The sequence below is a fragment of the Myxocyprinus asiaticus genome, chromosome 36 (genome assembly GCF_019703515.2).
Source record: "Myxocyprinus asiaticus isolate MX2 ecotype Aquarium Trade chromosome 36, UBuf_Myxa_2, whole genome shotgun sequence".
In the NCBI taxonomy this organism is placed as follows: domain Eukaryota; kingdom Metazoa; phylum Chordata; class Actinopteri; order Cypriniformes; family Catostomidae; genus Myxocyprinus; species Myxocyprinus asiaticus.
The window spans coordinates 34,548,221-34,563,331 of NC_059379.1; the positions used below are offsets into that span (position 1 = coordinate 34,548,221).

At 38.1% G+C, this 15,111-nt stretch overlaps 1 protein-coding gene across 2 annotated transcripts in view; it reads left to right on the forward strand.

The window, feature by feature from the left end:
* Positions 1-15,111, forward strand: part of LOC127426751 (phytanoyl-CoA hydroxylase-interacting protein-like) — a 68,571-nt gene that overhangs the window by 21,051 nt on the left and 32,409 nt on the right. The window contains exon 1 of one of the 2 annotated variants that reach the window (XM_051673763.1): positions 7,534-7,673. The exons of the other annotated variant lie outside the window; for it this stretch is intronic. The gene's annotated coding sequence lies outside the window, so the exon portion shown is untranslated. Of the gene's footprint in view, positions 1-7,533; positions 7,674-15,111 lie in introns of those variants that run through there. 2 annotated transcript variants of the gene reach the window in all.

The window sequence follows — 15,111 nt, forward strand, 5'->3', positions numbered from 1 at the left end:
CGACTTGTTCCTGAAGGACCATTCGACACTCATAAGAGCGTTGGGGAGTTTACGTGACGGCCTGGTGCACTGGCTATGAGGCACACAGCGGTCTGCCTGTCACGCACCGCCAGCTCACGTAACACAGTTCAGATAATTGTGCCGTTTTGTATAGGGACCCCTAGTGTCACTACATCGACACAACATCGAGTGAGTGACAGATAGGGAACGTCATGGTTACTTTCGTAACCTCTGTTCCCTGATGGAGGGAATGAGACATTGTGTCCCTCTTGCCACAATGCTGAACTACCCGCTGAAATGGCCGGGACCTGGTCTCGGCTCCTCAGCACAAAACCTGAATGAGTGGTTGCATACCAGCTCCTTTTATACCCGTATGTCCGGGGGAGTGGCATGCAAATTCCACTCGCCAATTCTCATTGGCCTTTTTTCAAAAAAGCAGAGGTGTTTGGGGCTCCCAAGAGTGACCCCTAGTGTCATTACATCGACACAACGTCTCGTTCCCTCCATCAGGGAACGGAGGTTACGAAAGTAACCATGATGTTTTTTTTAGCCTTCAGTCCTCAAGACAATGATTAACTGACGAGTTTCTAGAGAAAGCTGTTTCTTTTTTTTTGTGCCATTTTTGACTTAATATTGACCTTAAGACATGCCAGTCTATTGCATACTGTGGCAACTCAAAAACAAACACAAAGACAATGTTAAGCTTCATTTAATGAACCAAATAGCTTTCAGCTGTGTTTGATATAATGGCAAGTGATTTTCTAGTACCAAATTAGCAATTTAGCATGATTACTCAAGGATAAGGTGTTGGAGTAATGGCTGCTGGAAATGGGGCCTGTCTAGATTTGATCCAAAATTACTTTTTTCAAATAGTGATGGTGCGGTATTTTACATCAGTAATGTCCTGATTATACTTTGTGATCAGTTGAATGCCACTTTGGTGAATTAAAGTACCAATTTCCTTCCGAAACAGCAAAATCTGTACATTATTCCAAACTTTTGGCTGCCAGTGTATAAGACACATAGTATGTCATTTTAATCAAATTATTCAATAAATTAAAATATTTATAAATTGTCCATTACCTGTAGAATCAAATACATTCAACTCATATTTTATGTGATTTCCATTCAAATTGCCTCCATTGTTTAATTTTCTTGGACATTTTGGCCCTGAACCCATGTTACTGTAATTTCTGACCCTGATTCAGACCCATGTACATAGTAAAAAATTAAACTCACTTAAATTAAAAACGTAAGTTTATTTTATGCATTACATTTTTGTGAAATGTGTCTCAGTTGCATTTTCAAAATATTGCTGTGTATGTTTGAGCACCCCAGCCAGGCTGATAAAACAAGATTGGCTCAACTAATGGCATGAGTTTGGGGTATGACCATCTGTTTGTCCTGACAGAAGGGGAGAGTGTTCAGGGAACCTGTTTGAAAACAGTCATTATTTTTGCAAATGTGTTTGGTGATCCAGGTACACAGAAATGACACATTTTTACTAAGAAGTAGTATCAAAGTGGTGCCAAAGATAAAACCTGCAGTGCTAAGTTCATTGCACATTTTTGACCACTTTGAATTACATTACTGATGAAGAAAAATGTGTTTCTGAAGAAAATTCTGAAAACTGAATTATAAAATTTCAGTTGATACTGAACACACTGATAAAAGTTAAATGAATGAACATTTACAGTGTACAGTGTATAAACCAAGATAAATTTTAGCCTCATAATTATGTCTTCTAAACAAAAGATGCTTTCATAAATATCATGAAACTCTGACTAATATCATTACATCAGAGTGCTTTCAAAAATCCTTACAGTTGAGACAGCATTTCCTACAAGAACTATTTATGATTCTTTTGCACATCAAATATCAAAACAGCTCTGTAAAAACCAATATGTCTGCACATTTACCGCTTGTCATTATTTCAATGATGCCTTAGCTTTGGTCTAAAAGCACTGAGAAAAAAGCATGTGTCACCTCTTCTAACACGATGATCCATCTCCCCAGGGATTACTACAGTGGTAATAATCTTCAGGAGCTATTCAAGCAGTTCATTATTAAGTGTTTTGGTTAATTACCATAGCATGAGATCTTTTGAGTCTGGGCAGCTTTGAGAAAATGTGACTTTATGCATTAAACTCAAGGGAAGACAGGCTGCATTTAATGCTGTCATCACAGTTTCTTAATGTTTCAATCTGTCTCAAGAAAACAGCAAGTTCAAATCTATCTATCTATCTATCTATCTATCTATCTATCTATCTATCTATCTATCTATCTATCTATCTATCTGTCTGTCTGTATATCTATCTGTCTGTCTATCTGTCTGTATGTCTGTCTATCTGTCTGTCTGTCTGTCTGTGCCATTCCAGCTCCACCCATGCCAAAACTTCCTCCTCCAGAATGAGCAATATGTCATTAAATTTGCACTGTAAGAGAGTTTGATATTCTCATTTTCTGCAGCATCCCTCCCCTCTGATTCCACACATTAAAGAATGAAATACTGCTCTATTTCTAGTCTTTGGACCAAGAACTGATGAAATATTAATGCACTTCCTCAGACACAAGAGTGGTCCAGTAATACTCTCACCCTGGAGATATTAAACTCCATCATGCATGCATCTTCAGCAAGGAACTCAAACAGGGGAAGTTACATAAACATGGATAGCTACTGCATTGTGGTGAAGAGCTCTGTGTGTGTTTGATTATAGCTAGGTGTTGACTGTATCTTTAAGACATTGCCCATGAGACGCTGGCTTTTTGACTATAAATATAAATTTAAGGTGTTATAATGGATTTGAAATGTTGGTAGATTTGGTTTTGGCACACAAGAGTACATCTACTTGTGCTCAGTGTTTGAATTGAGTCCGAGCTCCCCGGTCCCCTTTCGCAGACTCATCGATGCATAGAGCATGAAAGAGCTATAAATAAGACGTAGCTCATACTGGTATATTACCAAATGCCTTATCAAAATGTTTATATTTTCAGTCATCACTACTATCATTCATCAGCATGGACTGCGTATTTAAAGGTATTAAAGGAGGACCGCTTGTCACAGGTGCAGCACAAAAAATGGATGTGCCGCCCCCGGCAAGACGATACGATATGCATCACAATACTATTGATTTTAAAATGAATTTAAGTCTGTAGTAAAATAGTTGTTTACAGTGAACTATAATTTTGCTCCATTTAAAACACAGTTAGGTTCATAAAGATAAGTGAAGCAAAATAAATAATTCTGTAACCAAAAAGCAAATTACTATTATTGGCATTCTCTTCTTTCTGCTTTTAAGTGTTTTATGCTGTGCTTCCCTTACTATAGATTAAAATATTCAGGTTTAAAAACCAAATCCTGTTTTAAAGTGTGCAACCGGTATGACAAAGCCTCTAGAAATAAATCACAAGTCAAACACATCTCACTTCTCAATGTCTTCACTGATCAATGTCTTCACTGAAGATCTTTGATATTTTCCACACCTCAGTAGAGAACAGGGTATAAAAAATGTTACCAGCCACTTTGATTATTTCTTTTATATTTAAGCAAATTGCACGTGTTTTGGCACATGTGTGCAAAAGCGTAAGTACAATTATCTATAATTTGCACAATAACTAAATGCACATGGCTTGCTGATCAAAACTGATGAGTTGATTCTCAGTGAAATTGACATATTCTTCACAGCTTCTAAACATTCTTTCATCGTTTGAGCCATCACATGCAAAATGATCCATTCAATTATCAAAATCTGTCAGACATACATGTATATTCCATAAATATCTATGACGTGGAATGTTTGTGACAGGATGTCCACCAAGAAGATGGGAACTTGTAGTGTTACGTACTGTGAGGAGGTACAATTTATTGTTTTTTACAGAACTACCAAAGGGGTTTTTTTTTTTTTTTTTTTCATGGATGTCATTTTGTGGCAATTTTCTGTTCACTATATATGACTTTACATGTAAGAAATGTGTAAAAATTGACATGCAAATGTGAATTTGCTGTTTACATTTTGCTACAAAAATAAATTTACTGTATACATACAAATGTGCATATCCTTTTTCTGTGTACTACAGTATTGTACAGTATTGACTTTTCCCAGTAAACTTTTACCTACTGTTGAAATCAGTATCTAAAAAGCTCAGTGTGATACACAATAACATTCAGCTAGACAAAACTGACATTCTTATATAGTACAGTAAGCAGTCAGTGTCAACAAAAAAGGATAACTAAAATTAAATTTGTATATAACAAACATTTCCAGGGTTGACTGCCATGGTGAAAAAACTTCTAAACATTTTGACCAGTACAGCTCACACGATGACAAAAATTATTTTCATTTTGGTGGCACTGGCCAATTTACTGACATAATAACTAGGTTTTGAAGCATGAATTAAATGTTTTGGTGAGTTACTACATTTTGCTCACATGCAATAGAGTTGTGATGTCCCACAAAACAGTTGTGACAATTGCACTTACAGTTTAGAGAATGTTAAGACTGTAAAACTGTAACATCCAACTCGGGAGATACGATCACAAGTGGAAAGCACTATACAGGTGCAAACGTGGTCTGAGATGCACAGGTCGGCAGGAAAATGTGCTTAATTACCTGCATCTGATCAAAAAGTGCCAGCCTTTTGGTTAAATTCATACTCTGGTTGAGAGTAAAAGAAGCACATATGGCCAGCTTTGTGTACAAGTAGATGAAGGTGCATCGTGTTATGAGAACCATACATTATAGCGACCACGAGGAGGTTACCCCATGTGACTCTACCCTCCCTAGCAACCGAGCCAATTTGGTTGCTTAGGAGACCTGGCTGGAGTCACTCAGCATGCCCTGGATTCGAACTCGCGACTCCAGGGGTGGTAGTCAGTGTCAATACTCGCTGAGCTACACAGGCCCCCAATGGGGGCAGTTTTAAATTTCGGTGAGCATATACAGATTTTTGCTAAATAAAAGTCGAGCTACTCTTTCTGATTTCACTGTGAGATCAGGCTGACATTAAAGCTTATACAGACACAGATATCTAGCGGCAGTAGTTAAACTGCTAACTTGTAGTTAGCCTCTAATAAAGCCTATATAAATAAAGCCTAATAAAGCTGCGAATAAGCTATATGCCATACTGATAACACTAAATAATATCATATGTGTAACAAGTTGTAGAGAATCTGATGTAATATGCAACTTACATGCACATTAAAAACATCCAATACGTCACAAAAATCGACTATGTAGTGGGTTAAATCTACTTCGTCATCGCACTACAGTCCGCAGCAAGGACTACTTGGCAAAACGATGTGCTTATTAACTGTGTGCATATTATTTAACCTTTAGCAACAGTTTAATTTTAAGTTAAAAGATGATTTATTGTTAGTAATTTAGGTGTTCCAACAATATGTCAAAGAAGAATTTTATCTCACCATTATTGTGAGGTGAAAATGATGATCCACTCTGCCAGTGTCACTTAGTCACCGTCTGTAAGTTCCTTTAGAAAACAGTGTGTGGCACACTCGGGCGTGTTTAGAATTTTCAGACATAAAAAAAATCTAATTTTGATTATTTACGAAGGCTGGGACAGATAACTGACAATATAGTTTTATGTTTCTAGTATTCTAGTTTTGATGAAACACCAGGGGACCCCCCAAGTTACATTATTTTGGCCTTATGGAGGGTCCCTTAACTCTTATGGATGGTCCAGGACCCCCCAAAACCCCCCTCAATTCGAACATGGCTTGTGCTGCTGCAGAGCAAGTACAAATACTTGCAATTGCTAGAACAAATGCAGACATGCTGTACTGAGCATGTGAAACATAATGCTGCTGCTGCACAATTAGATATACAGTACATACAATCCCCTTGATGAAGATCTAGACAGGTGTTGCTGGGGAGGAGGAGGGTTTCAGAGAAAAAGCTCTCGTAGAGTGATTCAGTGAAACTGTCTTACATTCAAATAATTGAGCAATTTCAGTGAGATTAAATTGGCTAACAGATTACATGTCAAAGGACCTAACAGCTTGGGAAATAGAGTGTGCAAAGTAATAGGCAGTAATGGATAATTTGCAAACTGGCATGATCCAGAGAGATGGTCTAGTTCTGTTGTTCACTGTATTGTAATATCATGTTGTAATTCAATCATCATAAATTTTGTTTTGCATATGTTTTAAGATAATCCACCAATCACCGGCCTTCATGCACCAGCATTGCATAAAGTATGTTACCAAAAACAAGTACTCATAATAAAGAAATTTAATTTTAATCCATGTGCATCTGTAAGGGAATAATGGGGAATAACACATCAATTTCACAATGAAAAATATCAATCATGCAGTTCAACTTTGGCTTTGGATTTCATCCACAAGTGTCTGATGAAAGGTTCTATTTCTGCATCATGTTTCCTGTGTATTATTCATTAGGGTGAATGTAACAAAGCAGCCCCTCTCTGTGTTCATGCTCCAGAGCAGTGGAGAGCTGCTGAGGGTGTTGTTCAGCTCAATGATGGTGTTGTAGGGCTCATAGAGTGGCCCACCAGAGAATGTTGAGCATGAAGATAACCATTGTCTGCAGTCTCATGCGTTCATTGTTGTCTGATCATGTGAGGATTTCAATGGATATCGACATTGTGTGGCCTAATTTTGTATAAGGGCAGAGTCCCTAACTATGCTATATTTGGGTAAATAACATATTAAGTAGTTTTATGCATTATCATCTTCATCTAATATGAATATAGCAAGAATTAACAAGATGCTATTTTGTTGTGGGTTGTTGTGCAGTTGCTGAGGTATTCTAAACAGTTGTAAGCACATTGCTGCAGTATGCGATTGCTAAGGCATTCTGGTTTGTTGCTTGGAGGTTCTGGGGTGTGACAGTTTGAGTCATCATTTATGTCCAAAGCACAAACATGTGGGACAAGTTACATGCTAATGTTTAATCTAGCAACCACCTAGTAATGCCCTAGCAAGGAGCCAGAAGAATTTAGCAACCAATGAGAAAAATTTTGTTTTGAAAACTCATTTTGTGTTTGGTTTCTTTTTTTTTTTTTTTTTTTTTTTTGCAGTATCTTTCACTTAAAACTGTGAGCATGTGTGTCACATTCACAAAACAGATGGATTCCTCTATTCTACTACCCCAACAAAAAAAAAAAAAAAACTCTAATACGCTAAACTCTGACCTACGTTAGACAGTATAAGAATAATGTCATCTTTTGGAAATGTGACAGACAGTACAAAGGAAGGGAGAGGATGGGGGCAGAACTTCACAGAGAGACAGGATATTTTTCCCCTTTCCTAATGGTAATTGTGTTTTGAATTTGGAGACTTGATTACCCAACCAAGACTCATGTCATCCCAGCTCTCACTATCTTTCTCTCTCTCGCTCTCTAATTTCAGTACAGCACTGACCCGCTGTCAGTTACCAAGTCTGTCCACAGCAGGGACTGATGACTTAATCTGGGCTCCTCCTATGGGAGTGTGCTAGGCTTGTAAAACAAACACTAAAGCTGCTCTAAGCCAATAGCGTGCAGCTTGGGCTCAGGGTGCACTGGAGACAGGTCAGTGCCCTTGGGCTGAACAGAAGACCATGTCTCCTAGCCTGAGATCTTGTAGCTACTGCAATACACTCAAAATTGCTGTTTCTGTGTGCGAGACTCCAAGAGAGGACGTGTTCATCTGGCTGGTAAGTGAAGTGGTTTCTCTCTTCGGCTATTTAATCTCCTCCAGGCTTAGCCTCTAGTGTCATCAGTTGTTTTGTATGCTGGTGTGGAGTAAAGATTACATGGAACCGGATGCTGTGAGCAGATGAAAGCCAAAGAGAGTTCTCTGTTTATTAGTGAAATAAATGCTATGACCTTCACTGCAAAACCTCACTTTCTCAATCAGTATTTTTGTTGTTTTCCATAAAAATATCAAAATATCCTTAAAACAAGGACACATTTACTTGAGAAGCAAAACTGTGTAAAATATTAGGACTTGTTTTCAAAAATTATCTTTTGAATTAAGTTTTTTTTTTTTTTTTTTTTTTTTACACTGGCAAGTCAATGTACAGTATCTTGTTTCTCAAGTAAATTTAACTAGATGTTTTTTTTTTTTTAGGATTTTTCTGGATTTTCCCTAGAAAGCAAAAATACTGATTAAGATTTTTTTATTTTAATCAATTTTGCGGTTGTGACTGATCAATAATGAGTCAGTATTAACATATATATTTATACACACACACACACACACACACACACACACACATATATAGTAATCCTCCATTATCATCAAGACCTCAATAATAACATTTTTCGCAAAGTACTGGCAATGGCAGAAAAATGCATATAGGATTATCCTATATGCATTTTTCTGCCATTGCCAGTACATTGTGTAAAATTTATTTATTGAGGTCTTGATGAAAATTGAGTATTAATTTGGGTATTCATTTATGATTATTCATGTCCCCTTATTATAATGTTTTAACTGGATTTTTCATATCATCTTTATGAGCAGTTTATTCATTAAAGGATCATCAATCTACAGATGATATTATTGATGTAACAATAATGGAAAGGGTTAGAGTATAATGAATCATATAGATGGGTAGAATTTTTTTATTTATCACCACACAGGATCATTTACAATAAAGTGAAGGCTGAAAAGGTGGTTAATAATGGTGAAAAAGTTCAAAGAAATAGTGACCAGTCACATAACCTTAGACATTTTTTTAGATAAGATATTTTTTAGATATTTACCTTCCCTCAGACATACAGTGTATGTACATTTTAACCTAAAAAACAAAAAACTAAATGGATATCTTATATGTCAATAACCCAGATGTTTGCTGAGGATTTTATTTACTAAGATAAGCTTCTTAAATTAAGTTAGACTTATGTTACAGAAAGCATCATAAGAACTGATTACCCACAGTCATTCAAGGAGTCTAATCAAGGATGGAGATTTATAGCACACTCCTTTGGGAGAGGAGTCCTCCCCCAAGCATCCATATCACCCCATTCAAATGCCCTTACAAGGAGAAAAGACCAAATTAGATGGATCAGTGTACAGCAACTGAGGCTTTGCTAAGTTATGCTGTGCATGACTGTGTGTCCGGATCAATAATGATGATTCTAGGTGACAAGTTATTAGTGCTGCTTGAGTTGTCATTCACTAATATAGGCCTATACAGTGTACTGTATGGTGTATAATCGATGTACCATTTAAAAGTTTTGACACCTTTGACTGAATTTGACTCTTAATAAACTATGGATCTAAAGGCTTTTGCTTACATGCTTGAAACTTTTTTAGCAGAAAATATAAATTCTGCCATTATATATATAAAAAAGTTTCTTTACATAAATACAATTTTAGTTATGACAATACTCGGAAAGATTTAGCATGTTAATGTGGGTATGATATATTGATAGGATTTTGGTCATGGCAGACTAGAACTGCTATGCTGCTGAGCAAGTATAGAGACTTGCTACTGCTAGAACATACACCGACATACAGAGTTATTCATGTGGATATGTTGCTGCACAATTAGACATACATGCAACCCCCATGTAGACAAATGGAGCTGGGGAGGAGAAGGGTTTCAGAGAAGAAAAAAAATGTTTCAGTGCACTGCAGTGAAACCAGATTGTTAGTTAGACAAGTTAGTCAAGTACCCAAGTTGATTGGCTTTCCGATTGCATGTTAAAGGACCTGTCAGCTTACACCAAGCGAGCCGATTGGCTTAACATATCACATGTGAGCGAGCTGAATGGCTAACAGATAGCAAGTTCAGAAAACCTGTCAGCCATTTTCATGTCTGAACTTAAGTTATTTTAATTTAACAAACATGTAAAAGCAGCCAACAAGTGTCCAGCATACATAGGAACTCCTTCAATACTGTTAAAAAAGCATCACAGGATCCCAGGGCCAGCCCTAGCATTTTGGGGGCCCTAAGCAGATTTTCAAAATGGGGCCCCCTTGCCTTCAAGTACATCTATAAATTATGCAAATAAACAAGTCTATTTATTTAAAAGCTTAACACTTAAAAATGCAAAACTATCAAATGCAGTTTATCAGAACATGGATCACTAATTCAGAATTACAAAAAAGAAAGAAAGTGGTACATAACACTTGCTGTAAATAGTGGCATATGGTATTTGCACCCTGGTGTATAATAAAACAGTATATAATCTAATAAGTAGGCTATTGTGTGGAACTTAACTACATCGCTGGCAGCGGGAAGAAACGCACCTGATGTGTCACATAATGGTACCTCGTCACTGTTGTCTTCAAATGCCGGGAGCGGTTTCTTCAGGTCCAGGAAATGTGTTACCAGACCCTCGTTCCACTGGACCGTGAGATGCCGAGCCACTAGAAAAAGCCACCAACCACACGTTTCATAGCGGGAAAAGGCATGCGTGCGCCCGTCCACCCTCTTCTCTGCACTGCCTATCCTTTAGTGATCGCATGTCTCTCCATGTCTTTTCTTCAACACGTATGCAATATTTTTAATAGTTTTGACAGGTTCCATTAGACTATTGGCATGCATATATCTGGTCTGTGTGCCCAGTGCTATTTCAGTTATTGCAAATAATTACAGTTGTGCTCAAAAGTTTGCATACCCTTGGAGAATTGGTAATATATGTACCATTTTTAAAGAAAACATGAGTGAGAAGGCAAAACACATTTCTATTATTTCTTATGGGATTCATATTCAACTGTAGGTTATAACAGATGGCACAATCATAAAACAAAACATGGCAACAAAGAAAAAAATGAAATTACCCCTGTTCAGAAGTTCTTAATACTGTGTTTTGCCCCCTTTAGCATCAATGAGAGTGTGCAGCCTTTTGTAATAGTTGTCTATGAGGCCCCAAATTCTTGCAGGTGGAATAGATGCCCATTTGTCTTGGCAAAATGCCTCCAGGTCATGCAAAGTCTTTGGTCGTCTTGCATGAACCGCACGTCTGAGATCTTCCCAGAGTGGCTCGATGATATTAAGGTCAGGAGACTGTGATGGCCACTCCAGAACCTTCACCTTTTTCTGCTTTAACCACTGGAGGGTCAACTTGGCCTTGTGCTTAGGGTCATTGTCGTGCTGGAAAGTCCAAGAGCGTCCCATGCCCAGCTTTCATGCAGAAGAATGCAAATTGTCTGCCAGTATTTTCTGATAACATGCTGCATTCATCTTGCCATACATTTTCACAAGATTCCCTGTGCCTTTAGAGCTCACATCCCCCCAAAACATGAGTGAGCCACCGCCATGCTTCACAGTGGGGATGGTATTCTTTTCACTATAGGCCTGTTGACCCCTCTCCAAACATAGCGCTTATGGTTGTGACCATAAAGCTCTATTTTGGTCTCGTCACTCCAAATTACAGTGTGCCAGAAGCTGTGAGGCATTTCAAGGTGTTGTTGGGCATATTGTAACCGGGCTTTTTTGTGGCATTGGTGCAGTAAAGACTTCTTTCTGGCAACTCAACCATGCAGCTAATTTTTGTTCAAGTATCATCGTATTGTGCTCCTTGAAAAAACCACACAGTCTTTTTCCAAAGCAGCCTGTATTTCTCCTGAGGTTACTTGTGGGTTTTTCTTTGTATCCCGACCAATTCTTCTGGCACATTCCCATAAAAACACCCACAGAAAACAAATGAAGATTCTTCTTCATTCACCTCTTTTGTTGCCATATGTGTGTGTGTGTGTGTGTGTGTGTGTGTGTGTGTGATGTGTGTGTGTGCGTATGTGTGTGTGTGTGTGTGTGTGTGTGTGTGTGTGTGTCAGTGTACCATGAGGAATGTCTTGATAAAATAATCAAAAGGCACTGCAGACATGTATTTTATGTTTGTGAATTTTCCTTTGTTCTATGAGCAAACAAATACAAACAAACACTTAGAAGCTGAAATCAACTTAACCATCTTTATTCAACACTCCTTTTCCAAGTTTTACAAGCATCGCATCAGGTTTTCTGGATGACTCTTCCCCTAGAAACCATCATCAAGTACAGAATATATCAAACAATTATTCAATACTCAAGTCTTCACTTTTCTCTGTCTTTTCTTAAATAATATAGTAACTTTACAAGTTGCTTGGAATGCAGCAAGCGGCAGATTGCTAACGTTAGCTAGCTAGCTTTGCTAGCATCACTTACACTTAGCTTACCTTTCTTTATGCTTCCTTTCTAAGTGCCGATAAAAGTTTGATGTGAATTTACATACTGCTGTGTGTTTTCTTTTGGATGCTTTTTTGTAGATGAATTCTTTGTGGTTTAGGTCAGAGTTTCCCAAAAATTTTTCTGCCATGGCACACTTTTTACGATTAAAAAATCCCATGGCACACCACAATCCCACAAAACCTTTAGTTTTCCTTTTCAAGAACGTGTCCATGTTGTCCATGTCTTAGTAGCGTTAACTTGGAATGTTTGAAATTCGACTACGCAAAAAATGCAAGTAACATAGGTACACTGTATAATGAGGTCACAGATGCCAAGAGCGCTAATTGGATAATGAAAAACCAACAAATTTGTGTCTTTTCCAATTTGTAGATTTGTTCTTGCAAATTAATTCTTGCAACGGCACAGCAAATATTTATTTATTTATTTATTTATTTTTATTTATTTACTGTATTTTCCAGAAATAAAGTCGCACCTGACTATAAGTCACACTGGATCAAAATCACGTTGTTGATAGAAAGAAAAAAAAACACAAGTCGCACTGACAGAGGTTGGATCCGGCGGGCACTAGTACCCGGGAACAGCCACCCGGCCTCCATTCACTGGTTCAGATGTCAAATGCGCTCCTTGAAGATTACAGTACCTCAGAATCTACACATCGTATCACTGTGTTTTTGGACTTGTTTAAAACAGGAGTTTTTTGAGAATTTGCCTTTAGTAATCGTATGTAACAGTTTCTCAAATTCTCTTTATGTTTCATAAGAGAAACGCGACAAGTAAGCCACATCTGTTCATAACATCTGTAACTCTATGCTGTGCACAAATAAACAGCTTTTAGTATGTGAGTAAAACAATGCATCTGTTGTATCCTATTCATTTATTCGGTTCACTGACTGAAAGTTTTTACTACAAGTGTGATGATGAAGCATCATTTTGTGGGCATGTGAGGAGTTGCGTTTGACAGCAGACTAGAGTTTTTTAGAACAATAATGTTATGATGGACAAAATATTTAAACTGGTTGCATAAAATAATTTGTAATGGAAAAAATACTGAATTGACAACTTTAAAACTCTTCTACTGTCTCTATGCCTTCACTAAAATACCGGCAAAAATTTTTTATTTATTTATTTTGAGGAATTTGATAATTTTCCATGGCACACCTGACAATCTTTCACGGCACACTAGTGGGCACAGTGGTTGGGAAACACTGGTTTAGGTAGCCAAATTGTATTACAGAAGATTTGGCTGATGTCTCTCAGGCAGCCACAGTTTCTTCTCCTGTCACCCATTCACTTTCTTGGAGTGCATGTGAAGGGGGGTGGGGAGGGGTTACAGCTGTTAACATTTGAAGCAGGAAGTTTTACATAAAATCACAGTAATGATGTTAACAAATAAATCAGACAATGTACAGGCAATTTAGTGATATCCCCATTCAAGGCTCTGATGCTGGCATACAGAACAGTCACTGGGTCTGCTCCAGCATACCTAAAATCATTTATGCAGAGCTACACGCCCACTAGAAGCCTGCGGTTGGCTAAGGAGCGTCGCCTTGTTGTACCAACACAAAGAGGCACCAAAACACTTTCCCAGACTTTCAGCTTCATCATACCACGTTGGTATGGAACGACCTTCCCAACTCCATCCGTGAAGCTGACTCACTCTCTGTCTTCAAAAAACGACAAAAACACATCTTTTCCATGAGCACTTAACCAGTCGTAAAAAAAAAAAAAAAAAAAAAAATCCTGTTGCACTTTATTCTGTTTTGAATACTATTATGATGCTAGTGAAACTTTGTAATACAGCACTTTTCATACCACTGTCTCCTTAAGATGATTCGCTTATGTTTTCCTCTTTTGTAAGTCGCTTTGGATAAAAGCGTCTGCCAAATGAATAAAGGTAAATGTAAATGTAAATGTAAATCCCCACAGTTGTGGTCTTGACCGGTCTTGAAATAAGTCTGGTCTTGAGTCCTCATTGTCTGAGACCAAGACAAGACCGTGTAAAAATGCGGTCGATTCCGAGACCAAGACTGATCTCGAGTACTACAACACTGGTATAGTGTTGCCAAATGTCCTGTATTAGCCAGGACATCCTGTATTTTTTTCGAAAAGAAGATGTCTATTGTCCCATATTTACCATATTTAACCAGCAAAACATTACATTACATTATGTCCGTAAACAATGAAAAGAAGGTCTGATGGCACATATGCTACTTGCTTGCTCAGACAACTATTTTTCGTATGTACTTTACGTCTTGTAGGATTTATTTTCATACCATTAGTGTATTTTGGTGTAGCTAGTCTGATGTGCTCTGATTTGGTTTTCACAACAACCAAGAGTAACCTCAAACAGTCATATTCATCCATGGAGAAAAGCAGTGCTGTGAGGCACACCTGACATAAGAAAACAAAACATTAGTCACTTTTCCACTATCTGGCCAGTGCAAGCCAGGGCCATAAACTGGTCAGCCTCAGACCATCGGGTCACAAGCCCCGCAGCGTTGCCCTAAATCGCACCCTTAATATGCCATCCTGGTGAAAACATCACTGTAAGGAGGAAACGAGAAGCAGCTTTCCTGGTTCAGGTAAGGATTTATTTTCTCTCTGCAGCATAATTGAAGTCTCAGAGTCTTTGTGTTGTTCACTAAATTAATCTATAATCACACACCGCTTCACAAAATAAACTCTCATCATTTGCAATAAGAAATCTCTTTGCTTCTTTTTCGGGTCTGTGGTGCCCAGGCTCTCTCTCCCTTCTACTTGCGGTGTGGCTCTATTTATGCCGCTCTCCCCGTGCTCACTGAAATTAGAGACAGGTGTTAGACATAATTTAGCTCAGGTGTAAGTGCCCTTACCGCTTTCTCTCTCTCCGGAGAGATGCTTGACCATGCCCCCGCTGCCACATATCACCACCGCCCGACTCAGGCCGGGGCGGCATCCGGCCTGCCTACCACTCCCCCCCATTCCTGGAAAG